Below are 13813 nucleotides of genomic sequence, written 5' to 3'. Positions count from 1 at the left end.
ATTTAGCAGCCATGACTGTTTCTAAAGAGCCTATTTCCACTCTCTTTTGGGTGCACAGCTGTCAAGATCCCTATAGCCCTATTTAAACCATCAGTCATAGTACTCAGACTGAACTGTGGTGCATATGCTACTGAACTACTAAAAAGTTGTTAAAAGAGTTGTTGCAAGCAGCCACGCACTATTTGGGTTTGGCATCATATGAACTTTGAACCTAAGCCTCTATAAATTTGTTGGTGCAGCTTGATGTCGACATTGCTACTCGTATACTTATCAAGGAATCCAAAATAAACCATAACGGGAAATGGATTTCATCACACAAGTCACAACTTTCAGCTGTTCAGATCACACATTACCAACATATGGGGATATTTTTAACTCTATGAATCCTTTATTTATACACAGGTTACTTTTATGATATAATCAACTTATGTGTTTGTTCCCTGTGTTACCAGCTTGCTTTCCATAGAGACGGCAGATCGACCTGGACTGCTGGTAGAGATTATCAAAATCATTGCTGATGTCAACATATGGGCATCTCTCTGTTTATGAGTCAGTGTATACACACATTTATTGTCCAACTTCATAAGTTTTACTGGATATCTTAAAATATCTGTTACCCTGAAACTTGCAGGTGCTGGTGAATTGCCCGCGTTATTACCTTAGAAGGCCGGAAACCGATATCAATAGTTATTAATACTTGAAGATTTGCAACTATGAAACAAATTCGCTGGATGTTGTACTAATTCCTATGAGATCAAACTTTCTTGTACGAAATGACTTTTGACGTTGATGCAAGGATTGCTGTATCCGCTACGAGGTGGTCTGTTTTCTCATCCTTAATTCCTCGGTTGAAGAAGAGTCTAGGACAATGTCTATAAACCGTCGATTTTCCTGGTAATTTCCTGCATATTGAGCATATTAAATCATTACTGCATGTAAATTTATATAAATATAAAATATGTTAAAGATACTTGTGTTATGGAAAAATTGCGAACATGATAGAAATACACAAATGATAAAGTTTTGATTTTTGAATATACGAAATCAATAGGAACGTGATCGGGAGACTATTCTGCTGCACTTCCCCATCTTCTGCCCAACCTGTATGAAGCAGAATCAGGAGCGGAACCAAGAATTTATTATAGCAAAGTTAAAATATTTTTTTATTTTTTATAAATACAATTTTCTTTTAATTGAGGGAGGTCGAACAAATTTTTCTTCATTTATTTGATAAAAATATATATATTAATATTAATTAATACTTTAAAAAAATAACTGGCGGGGGCCAAGGCTCTTCCGCCCCTGAGCAGAAACTTGTCCCACCACTACAGTAAAATAGGTCTATAGCGGCATTTTTTTGTTCTATAACGGCATTTTAAAACGCCATTAAAAACACTTCCGGCGCAAAAAAAAGCCACAAGAAACGCCGGCTATACGAACACCGCAACTGTTAGTAGCATTTTACATCAACAAACGTAAAAAAAAGGACAGTTTCTGTAGCGGCATTTTGGATATAAACGCCGCAAAAAGTCGAGATCTATAGCGGCGTTTTGGATTCAAACACCGCAACAGGTTTAGCGCCGTTTTATATACAAACACCGCAAAAAGTTTAGTTCTATAACGTCATTTTGTGTACAATCACCGCAAAAGTCAGGTTCTGTAGTGACGTTTTAAATGCAAATTCCGCTATTATATACTCCATTAGTGGCATATTTCATTCTAAAACGCCGCTAATCACAACTTATTTCCAAAATGTATTTTTCCTCCTTTGTTAACCATTATTCAATCACAACAAACTTCAAATTTAATTAGGACACTAATTAAGTTAAAATACTTTGACAAAAAATTAATTAAAAATTATTCAATAACAATAAATATTAAAGTGACATGTAATGTAATTCGACATTATTCAATAAAATTAACCAAATATGAACTTAAGGTTCCACTCAACAATAAAAATGAGACCAGCCGAGGTTGCTCTGGTGAATGTATTGACCTTCTAAGCCAAGCATTTTCGTAATACTCGGGCCGCAAATATCAATGTTAAGTAGACTCACCTGCAAATATCAAAGTTGTGAATGCCATTAAACACTATGAACCTTGATAAAGTAGTTTGTAACATAAATAAATAAATAAACTAAACTTACTTGAATAAGTGAATTGAGTAAAAATACAGTTAGAATTTCAATCTCACCTTAGTTAAGTCACGGCTAAGTTTCACTCGAGCAGAAGCTAAATGTCCCTCGAGCATAATTTCTACTTAGCAGTAGCAGTGTTAATTCTATAAGACTTAAGAAGACTTCACTAGTACAAGACTTAAGAGACTTCACTAGTATAAACTTACCTCAACACGATGTTGCAAATCATTGTTCGACTCAACCTTTAGAATTCCTTGCATGTGAAAGGAAGGCAGAAATATCTTAGATGTGAACTCTTTGGATATATATTACTCTTGCTCTTTTATGGGGGAAAGGAAGTAAAAAAAAAAACAGTTTTCCTTGTTTGATAAAGCATTGTTAAGTTTTTCCTCCGTGTAAACTGTAAAAGGAGAACCTCTTCATCCATTTCACCAAATAAATCCCCTAGCTTTGGGTCACCCAGAAGACTCCTTGCACGCTTCAATTCTTCACTTGAAACAGATAACGACCTTTCACCTGTAGTATGAAACTTGATTGGAGGTGGGTTGGGAATTGAATCAAACATTTTGGAGTGCAAATTTTGAGATATAAAATAAAAAAATAAATCACATATGTTTCTTTTCTAAATTGCAAAAAGGTTTTAGTTATTAAACAAAAAAATTAAAGTAAAGAGAGAAGTGTTTACTTGGAGTAATAGTAGAGGTAGTGTCGTCTTCATCGAGGATAAATAATGCTTTTGCAATTGAAGATTCTTTCAATGCCACATATTTCCTCAATCCGGTTCTAAACATCGGGTATTTATCTACTCCTCCACCATCATTCTCAATAAGCTTTGAACATCCTGTGTAGGATATATGAAATTTGAGAGCACAAAATAAAAATATAGAGGCGAAAATATTCATATATTATTACCTTGAAGCAGGAGATCGGCCATGGAAGGGTGTGGAGCAATCGGAGCTCCGTTTGAGTTATCATCGGGTTTCGACGGTAGGATCGGACTGAAAGCCTCCCGGCGAAAATTTAATCCGATGTGAAAGAAAATCTATCATGTGGACATTCCGATGATTTTGCTTAGGACTTGTGCTAGATTTTGCTAATCTGTTCTTCCCCGTAAAGAGGAGTTTTATAAAGAGGAGCTTTATAAAGTACAAACCCTAAAATTCATGAACAATGGCAGCTATTTATGCTTTTTTTTTTTGCAGAGTTTTTTCAAAACAACGCCACTAACATACTAGTCTTTTGCGGCATTTGGCTATAAACGCCACCCATGTACTGAAAATTGTGGCGTTTATTTAAAAAATGTTGCTATATTTGCACTCTTTGCAGCATTTTTTTTACTATTTTGTGGATCAAATGCCACGATATTTAAAAATTTAACTGCGTTTACTATCAAAACGCTGCTAAAAAAGCCGCTAAAAATCTATTTGATTGTAGTGCACATATGATTAGGTTCGTACCTTATGGCGAAAATAAAATTATGATATTTGGATGATTTTAATTTATAGATTTAATTATCATATTTATTTGAATTGAATTTTACTTTTATTATATTTATAATTTATTTTATTTTTATGATGTAAAAGTAGGTATTTTATATTCAATAGTAAAATAACTCAACACATTATATAAGAATGAAATGTTCAATGTGATATTTGTATTTTTAAAATTTGTAATGTATTACTTGTATTTATCAAATTCTAATATGATACTTATACTTTGAAAAACTATCTAATGTGGTACATATATTTTAACAAAATATACAATATGATGTTTGAACTATTATTTTGTGTATTATTATAGTATGTGTGAATTTTCCTTAAGTAATTAACACTTACTGACAATGTTAACCCATGTACCATAACAACACAAGGAATTACAATTAATGCGCACTTACTAGAGATTTTAACTGAAATCTCATTATAATACGTAGAATGATATTCAGAATATTATACTTGAAGTTTTGTTACACATTGAACATTTAATAAATTATTCATACCATCTTGGACTTTTGTCAAATGATAGATAACACATTGGTCATTTTAAAGCTTGAAGCTTATTATCATTAAAGGTTAAATTTTTTTAAAAAAAAATTAACCAATTATCCGAAAAAAGATTGAGGTTCAAAATTAATTCATTTTAGTTTATGTACTTGTAATACTCTAAACCCGATTGGGCTGAAAGTGTCACATTGGGCTGCTGAGACAACTCATGATTTTCAAAAACCTATTCATTCATCTTTTAAAACATATTGAATGGTACCATAACACGCAAATTACATTTATAAAAATATTTTATAAACCAAAGCTCTGTGACACATAATTTAAAATCAAATATTACAAACTATGAATTATAAATCTGAATACAATAGTAAGGGTCCTATGAATACATATACCCACTAAAGCTACAATACATTACTCTAAGGTGCTGGAAGTCCTGCTGCAATAGTGCTCCACGAACGACCCAAGCTAAAAACCTGCGAACGGAAACATCCGAACGTGAGCTTACAAAACTCAGTAGTATAATCGCTAATCTAGAGCAACAGTATGAGTTTTATAAACACAAGCATGCTAAAGACATGATACTAAGCAATAGGTACATGCATGATCTTAATCAAGTGCTACCTACTTGAGGTTTAACTACTCTATGGCTAAAGTAGGAGTATCATGCTTCCCTTAATCCTCTACCAAGGGTCTCGCCATTAGTATACATCTAAAGGGTCTTTAACCACACTGATTGTATTTGTTGTGCATTCTTTAAATGTGACACTGACATCATTGTGCATTATTTGAATGCAAATCTGACTAGTATATAGTCTCATATAGCCATCAAACACTAGTTAACTAAGAGAACTCGATGTCACATAGCATCGGTGAAATTCTCTCTAAGCTGATGAATGATCTCTTAGTCTCGCATAGCCATCAGGTAGATCATAGAGAGGGAATCCGGTGTCACAATTTTTGCTCAACTGAAGCATTGGCTCGGTCTCACATAACTGTTAATCCAAGCTTTAAAGATTCTTACTATACTAGACTGATGCAACTATACATGCATGTTTAAAGGCCCAAAGGCCACACAACACTAACATCACTAACCCACTCCTCATGAGTGCTCAGGCATCATGCTTTAATTAGCTACTGAAGTGTTTCGCGCACTAACAATGCCCCACTAGGGCAACTAAGGTAGTCTGGCTACACCCTAGCATAGTTGGACATACTAAAGTGAGGTCATCCTCACACTAGCTGCTATATTGCTCATTCTCTCGTTTAGAACATTGCATAGGGTTTATTAATCTATTATTTTTATTAGTTATTAAGTTGCTCTATTCTGATTGTTTGTTACTTAAGGGCATTTTTGTCACTTCTATCTCTATGCGTTTCATGACTTAACGATGATTTATATGTTTGCTTATCACTGGAAATAACACTAGTTGGCCTGATACCTGACTCGAGTTCATTACTAAGTAGTGACACTCTCATCATTATTATTGTACTTCCCTTCAATACCCCTTAAACTAAAATGGTGGCTTATGCATTCTCGGTACACTAATGTTTCCTAATTATACAACTCCGCTATTACGTAATCTGAATTACTTATCGTATCTTTTGTCGATATATTCTCTATAATGATCCTCGAAATTAATTATTTAATACGGACTTGACTTAAGATACTTGGACGTATTACGCTTAGTTTGGTTACTTTGGTTGCAACCCACTCCTACGAGTGTTTTTAGGTACCTTGGGTCATTTATGTCCCTCACGGATTAAGTTTTATCATTATGAATCATCCTTATCTCTTACGGGCCTTAAAGAAGTCAAAACTGACCATCCAAAGTGGGTAGTATCGATACTCTACTTGCATTACCCCTAAGGTCAAGTATCCGTACCAAAAATGGATTGTGTTTGCTGGAAAGTGGCCCAGTATCTATACTGTTACCCTGAGTATTGATACTTTAAGGGTAGTATCCATATTCTCCCAAACATTATTGATAGTCCCTGCCTGAAATGCCTATATTTCATCTCAATTCATCAGTATTGATACTTGAACCCATAAATGACTTGTTTAGGCTCGGGAGACACCTAAAATTCATCCTAAATATCTTAGTTTGATTCATAATCATGTGATAAAGCTTTAAGAAGTTACTTAAGGTCTTAAAGTGGCATGAAAACATCTTCTTTACATCTAAAATGTCATTTAATCATGAAATCTAGTATAAACTGTTGAACCTATTTTGATATAACAAATTTAATGGAAAAATACTTTTGAACTAAATTGAATTTATTCAAAGCTTTCAAAAATAATTCAAAGTCCATAAAACTTGAATTTGAACAAAAAAAAAATTTGGATAAGAAGTATTGATATTGTTCTTACAGTATCGATAATGTTCTTGTAGTATCGATACCCAAGGTAAGGGAAGTATTGATACTCTCATGATAGTACTGATATTGCCTATTGATTTTAATTGTGTTTAGATTCCATAATACAAGTTTGATACTAATACTTAAAGGAGTAGCGATACTACTGTATAGTTGTATCGGTACTGTAAACCCTAGTATCGATACTCCCAGGACAACGACAAGAAAATCTAGTTTTTATTAGTGTAGTATCGATGCTCCAAGCTCGAGTATCGATACTCTCTGATTTGGGAAGTTTTATTTTGTAACTTTTAAGTACCAAACGGCTAAAAGCTCGTTCCAACATATAAAAACAAACTAAGGATACTTGAAGAAGGTTATAACACATATCCAAGCAATCCATACCAAAAGAAAAGATCTTTCATTCTTATTTTTCCTTTTCTCTTGTAAATAGAGTGTTTTAGTTAGCTTTAAGTGTAAACACCTACCTTGTAAAGGTTTTCCTTATTTACACAATTTTTATCCTTTGTAAAAATAGAGTAGTTCTATCTTAGCCATTGAAAAGATAGAGAATTTGTAAAGGTTACTCTTGAGCCTAGATAAAGAAAGAATAAATTAGTGAATTTATTAGAAATCCTTAGTAATGAGTTAAGGTAGTGGATGTAGATTTCATTGAGGAAGTTGGACCACTATAAATTATTGTGCAAGTCTTTCTTATCATCTCTCCTTAATTCCTAATTTTTCAAAAAGTCAATTCACTCCCTCTTGGCCACATTTTCAGTTAATCGATAGAGAAATTATAGAGTCAATAATTGGTATCAGAGCTTGACTAATTTGAAGGTCTTACAACTTCTTGAGAAGGTCTTTGAACAAGCTCTATCAATTCCCGACATAACCGAGAATATGACTTCGACTTCAGGATCATACTACCTCGAGGATCCTCACTCCATCACAATACCTCCTTACTTCAATGGTGTCAACTACTTCTATTGAAAGAATAGGATGTGTGTTTGTTCATTCAAGTCACTGATGTTGATGTTTGGGATACAATCGTCGACGGTTCTCCCACCCCTCCAAGAAACCGATCAGAATGGACCAATGAAGATAAGAAGCTTTCCCAATTCAACGCTAAAGCCATGCACATACTTTTTTGTGCACTTGGCCCAGATGAATATAGTAGAGTATCTTCATGCTCTAATGCTAAGGAGATATGAGACAAATTAGAGGTGACCCATGAAGGAACAAGCCAAGTTAAGAAGTCCAAGATTGACATTCTCACTCACAACTACGAGAACTTCAAGATAAAGCCCGATGAAGACATAAAGGTGATGTCCAATCGGTTCACTTCAATGATCAACTAGTTGAAGAACTTTGGGAAGGTTTATCCCAATGAAGAAATAGTGAGAAAGATGTTTGCCTCATTGTCTACATCATGGGAAGGCAAAGCAACCACCATCAAATAATTTGAGTTATACACCCTCGATGAGCTCATCAATTCTCTACTCACTCATGAGGTGAAACTCCAAAAGAAGAAAAAATGAGAAGAAGAGAATAACAAGAAAAAGAAGGAAGTGAGAATTGCCTTCAAATCCACCAATAAGAGTAATCAAGACTCGAGTGAAGAGGTGGATGAAGAGATGGCCAAGCTCTTTAAAAGATTCAAACGATTCATGACTTTGAAGGAAGACAAGAAGTATGAATTGAGCAAGAAAAATGGTCCCTCGTGTGCTTTGAATGCCAAAGAACGAGATATGTCAAATATGAATGTTCTCTCTTAAAGAAGAAGGGATCAAGTAAAAATAAGACATTTGTGGCGGCTTGGAGTGATGAAGAAAACTCCAATGATGAAGATGAAGTTGCCAACCTATGTCTCATGGCCATCGAAGAAGATTCAATGGTAACTTCTAACTCTTGTGATTTAAATTCTTATTTATTTAAAGAGTTACAAGATGTCTATGATGAGTTGTATTTAGAATTCGAGACCATGAATTCCAAATATAAAAAATTAATTTCAAATTTTAAAGTTGAAAATGATTTGATTTTTAAAGAAAAGTTTAAATTTGAAAAACAAAATGAAATTTTGAAAATGGTTTTGAGCTTTCAAAAACCAAAATCAATGATTTTAAAAAAAAGAAAATTTTGATTTGAAAGTTAAGCTAGAAAGTTTAAGAAAAGAAATAGAATTAATTTCTCAAATAATTCATCATGTTTAAAAATGGCAAAATGCTCACATTGTTATTTCCATGGTCACATGAAACATATTTGTCGCTCAAAACTTAGAAAACCTTTTAAAATTAGGCAAGTATGGGTTTCTAAGGGAACAAGAGACTTTTGCACTAACATTCAAGGATCCAAACTAATTTGGATACCAAAAGCTTTATAAATGTCTCATGTAGGTGTGTGAGCAATTGTGACAAAAGTGAAGATATTCAAATGCTTTAGCCACACAAAATGAGGAATGGGTAACCTCTAAACTTAATTTTTTGATTTTACATTATTGGTTGTCTATTTTATTTTATGCATGCATGAGTTTTGATCATAAATGATTATATGTTGTTTTTCATCTCATGTATGTTAAAATGTGTTATGGTGAACATTTTAATGATTTTTTTATAAATTTTTGTTCATCATAATGATTTTTTATCAAATATGTTTTATTATCGCAAATGATACTTCTCTAACAATTGATTTCAATTTTTCAAATGCATAACATTTTTGTATAGCTTTATGCATTTGAACTTTAATGTCTATGTTAATATTGCATAAATTAGAATACACTCGAGTATATTGAATTTCATGTTTAACTAACATGTTTGTTCATCCTTGTTGAAATTCAATAGTTTTTAAGTATCAAGTTTTTAAAATCATTTTTAATGCATTTGTTGAGGGGGAGCTTTTGGTTTTTCAAATGGATTTTATGTTAAAATTTCTACTTACCCTCTATTGTTATTTTTGAACCTAAATGTTTGAATTATTTTTTATATAACAAAAATGGGGAGAAGTATAGGTTTGAAAAATTCAATTTCAAGAATGAAAAAGGGGAGTTTAATATTTTTTAAAATATTTCTCTTTTCATTAAATGTTTTATTAAGTGGGAATTTTGCCAAAACCATTTTTCAAATGTTTTGTTATATCAAAAAATGGAAAGATTTTTTAACCTGTTTTAATATAACAAATTTAAGAGAAAAATATTTTTGGACTAAATTGAATTTATGCATAGTTTTCAAAAATAATACAGGAAGAACTTACATTTCAAGACATGTCAAATTTGATGAAAATGTCTTTCCTTATTTTACTAAACAATTGGTTGTGTCTAATTCTAATAAACCTGCCTTAAACAGAAAGTCTGCAGAAATTCTTATATTATGTAAGAGCAGTTGTCTAACAGGTCAGGGGTTATACCACATATGTCCCTTGGTCACAACAGTTCAGAGCAACCATCAATGTCAGTTCCATTTGGTCATATGTCCCCTAATCTGTCAAATACATTACCCATTAATTAGTCCATCTCAATTGATCACTCTTCATCTGCAGCTGCTACTTAAGCTGCTCATATCTTATCACCTTCATTGCCTACTAATCTGTCATCTTCACTCCACATTCCATTACCATCTCATACTCCATTTCACTCTATACTTCTTCGTCATCCACCTCATCTCCATTTTCATATTCATCTCTTGCTGCTATTGTTCAAGGTGTCAACACTTCCACTCTTGCACCACCTACATCGTCATTCACTCACTCGTCACTTCCATCTTTATCCACTCATCTGTCATCACCACCATTACCCTCATTATTAACAAAAGTTATTCGAAATGCTCACTCAATGGTTACAAGAGGAAAAGTGGGGTGTTTAAGCCAAAGGTCCTTGTTACTAAAGTCGAAAACAGGGAACCCAAAGATGTTTTCGAGGCTTTACAACATCCTGAGTGAAAGCGTGCTATTCAAGAAGGGTATGCTGCTCTTTTGAAGAACAATACCAAGGAGTTGCAGTCTTTACCTGCGAATCGGAAACCTGTTGGGTGCAAGTGACTCTTCAGGATAAAGAAAAAGCCTAATGGATCTGTTGAAAGGCTAAAAGCATGATTGGTTGCAAGGGGGTATTCTTAAAAGGTTGGATATGACTTTCGAGAAACGTTCAGTCCAGTTGTTCAAGTTGCTACAATCAGAACTGTTCTTGCTACAGTTGTGATTAAACGATGGTCTATTAGACAAATAGACATCAACAATGCCTTCTTAAATGACCAATTAGATGAGGAAATCTACATGAGTCAGCATCCTGGCTTTGAGCATTCAGGACCCATGGGAGAAAAACTTGTCTGCAGACTAAAGAAAGCTCTCTACGGTCTGCGTCAAGCTTCAATATGTGTGCCTTACAAGGCCTAACATAGCCTATGCTGTCAATAAAGTAAGTCAATACATGAATGAACCTCATTATATTCACTGGAAGGCAGTTAAGAGAATTTTAACGTACTTAAATGGATCATGGGTTGGTTTTCAAATACACTGAATTTTTAAATCTAGTATGTTATACTGATGTTGATTGGGCATCATCTGTTGAGGATCGACGTTCCACCACAGGGTTCTGCATCTTTATGGGATCAAATCTGGTTGCCTGGAGTTCAAAGAAGCAGGCAATCGTCTCCAGGTCTACATCAGAGGCAGAATATAGAAGCCTTGCTAATGCAGTTTCAGAATTGGTATGTGTTGAACATTTGTTGCACGAAATTGGTGTTTAGATTCCTGAAGTTCCAGTGGTTTGGTGTGTTAACACCTCTACTGTTTCAATGGCTGCAAACCTCACTCATCATGTCAAGATCAAGTATGTTGAAATTGACTACCATTTTGTTCGAGAAAAGGTTTTAGCTAATCACTTGTTGTCAACTATGTGCCTGCTGCTGAGCATGTGGCAAATATATTGACTAAATCTATTCCTCTCTCCTCATTCGATGTTCAACGAAGTAGACTTGGTGTTTTACATCTTACAGATGTTCAAGGGAAAGAGAAAACGGGAAGATGATAGAGTAGTGCTCTGAAGTTGTTAGTTGTAACTAATCTGGACCCTTCTGTTATGGGTCAATTAGCTATGTGAGTCTTATAAATATTGTGTATTGGGCCAGATATGGGTTTTTACTAATGAAATGAAATCTGTGCAATGACTTTCTTCCTAAATCTTCTCTTTATCGTTCTTTCTCAGTTCTCTCTGCAGAGATTTTGTTCAAGCTTTCTGTTCTTTATCTTCATGTTCTGCTAATATTCGTTCAAGCACTACAACTTGGTTAGGAACACGAGGGTAGCTGAAAAATTGAAGGGGAGTTTTCTGGTTATAGCATTTCCAGCCATTTTGTCTGCAGTGAACAAAACAAGAGGAGAAGAAGGAAAAAGAACAGGATTGTTTAACATACCATGTAGATATAAAAGCTTAAAGTGAATTGAATTTAGGATTTGTTTGATACCTATTATGCCTAGGCGACATGGTTCTGAAAATAACTCTGGTTTTGCGAGGGTCGAGATTCAGCTCAACCCATTTTGCCCATGTTGTGAGTCCTTTTTGATATGCAACCATTGGATTCATGGTTTTATAAAGAGATTTTCCCTCCATGTAATAGTCCCACCTGTGTATGGGTCGTTGCAGGACAATTTTGTCATCAGTTTCTGCTCGGAATACTCATTATTTCTGTAACTCGAAGATAGTCGAATATAGTTATGCTTTCGTTACGAATACTTACGAACTCCATTGGTCAGAATGAGTCCACCAGTGTGCCGAGTCAAACACAAGAACATCAACACCTCTCTAATATCTTGCATTCTCCTCAATCAGATCCAAATGCAACTCTCTTGTTGTCAGATCCTCCACAAGCAATGGAGCCCAAGAAAACTCGATCGATGTCTCTAAATCCTGTAATAAAAGAACATGCTCGGTTACAATGAAATGTAGTTCACCATTTGCTTGAGCAACAAGCACAAAGAAAAGGGTTATGTTTTTCTGTTCATTCATGTGTATACTCTTACCAGGGCATGGAAGGCCATTGAAAGACCATTGTAGGTCACCTTTTTAAGTCCAATTGGTATAACTCCTTGCACAAGGCAGACCAGACTCTCCCATTGGTTCCTCATGATCGAATCGCCCACCAGCATTATCCTTTTCCTTCTCATCTTCCCAAGCAATTTCAGTGCATCAAATCTGAAACAACAGTATCAGCTCAAGAAATTAAACTTGCTACAAGTACATTGTCTAGCTAGAGTTCGAAAAGATATCATCGAGTGGATAATGGACTCGAGTCCCGGCATCTGCAATCCTTTTCTTCGATTCCTCTATAATTTATATCTAAGTAGGTACCTTGGAAGACAACAACCATTTGGCATCCATTTCCACTTCTCATAACCAGAATCTGGCCTTCCATTTCTTTGGCAGGTGACTGCAGAACTAAGATAAGGGCAGTTGGAGTCATAGAAAGGGTATGATTGATCATAAACCCATTTACCAACAGAGAGATCACATCTCTTAGGCAATTCCTGAAGCCTGCTTTGCACCATTACAACTTCATCGGCTTTGGCGTCGAGCCAAGACGATTACTTGCCCTGAAAGAAGCAGATGAAGAAGGTGATGAAGAGGAGGGTGAAATGGGGTTTAGGCACTGGATAAGGAAACATGTTCAGGGAAAGTAAAAGTGTCGTCTATTTTCACTCATTGTCATTGGTTTCTCCTTCCTACAGGGAACAGGCTAATGGATAGTTCTCTCTCTTTTTTTTTCTTTTTTTTTTTTTTTGGGTGAACAAAGGGGTTAAAAAACATCAAACAGCAGCTGCATCGACCCCAGAGGAGTCCAACTGAAGAATCGGCAGAATCCATGCAGGTGGGATCGTGAAACTCATGTACTTCAACACCACCAACGTCAATCATCTTCGCCAGCTTATCAGCTGCCTGATTCGAATGGGTAGTTCTTTTTAATATTGTGTTAAAAGAAATTGAGATTATACCAAAATCTGAACAATGTAAAGTTTAGGGGTAAAGCAAGAAAGAAAAGAAGGTAAGATCCCATGACAACCGGCGCATACAAATGATATAATATTATCCATCAACAGAATATGGTAGGAGCCAATATTCAATAAAATCAGTACTGGGGGAAGTCAAGTCAACTTACAGAACTAAGTATTGCGTTAATTAAGGGGTGATGAATTTGGTCATGACAATTAGAAAAAACTTGACCAGACTTTACGTAAAATGCAGGTCCATTGCAATAAATTCATAGTCGATAGTGGCGGGGCTGTTGGCATTCACTTCCACAGCTTCTCCTTTGAGATAGGCAGGTTAGGCTCTTG

General features: G+C 34.8%; 1 pseudogene; it reads right to left on the bottom strand.

Moving 5' to 3' along the window:
- Nucleotides 1-11681: 11681 nt before the first annotated feature.
- Nucleotides 11682-13156, bottom strand: LOC120116473 (annotated as a pseudogene).
- Between the last annotated feature and the right edge of the window lie 657 nt (nt 13157-13813).

The sequence above is a fragment of the Hibiscus syriacus genome, unplaced genomic scaffold (genome assembly GCF_006381635.1).
Source record: "Hibiscus syriacus cultivar Baekdansim isolate YM2019G1 unplaced genomic scaffold, ASM638163v2 tig00110299_pilon, whole genome shotgun sequence".
In the NCBI taxonomy this organism is placed as follows: domain Eukaryota; kingdom Viridiplantae; phylum Streptophyta; class Magnoliopsida; order Malvales; family Malvaceae; genus Hibiscus; species Hibiscus syriacus.
The sequence above is the reverse complement of the archived record's forward strand: the minus strand, read 5'-3'. Positions and strand labels throughout refer to the sequence as shown.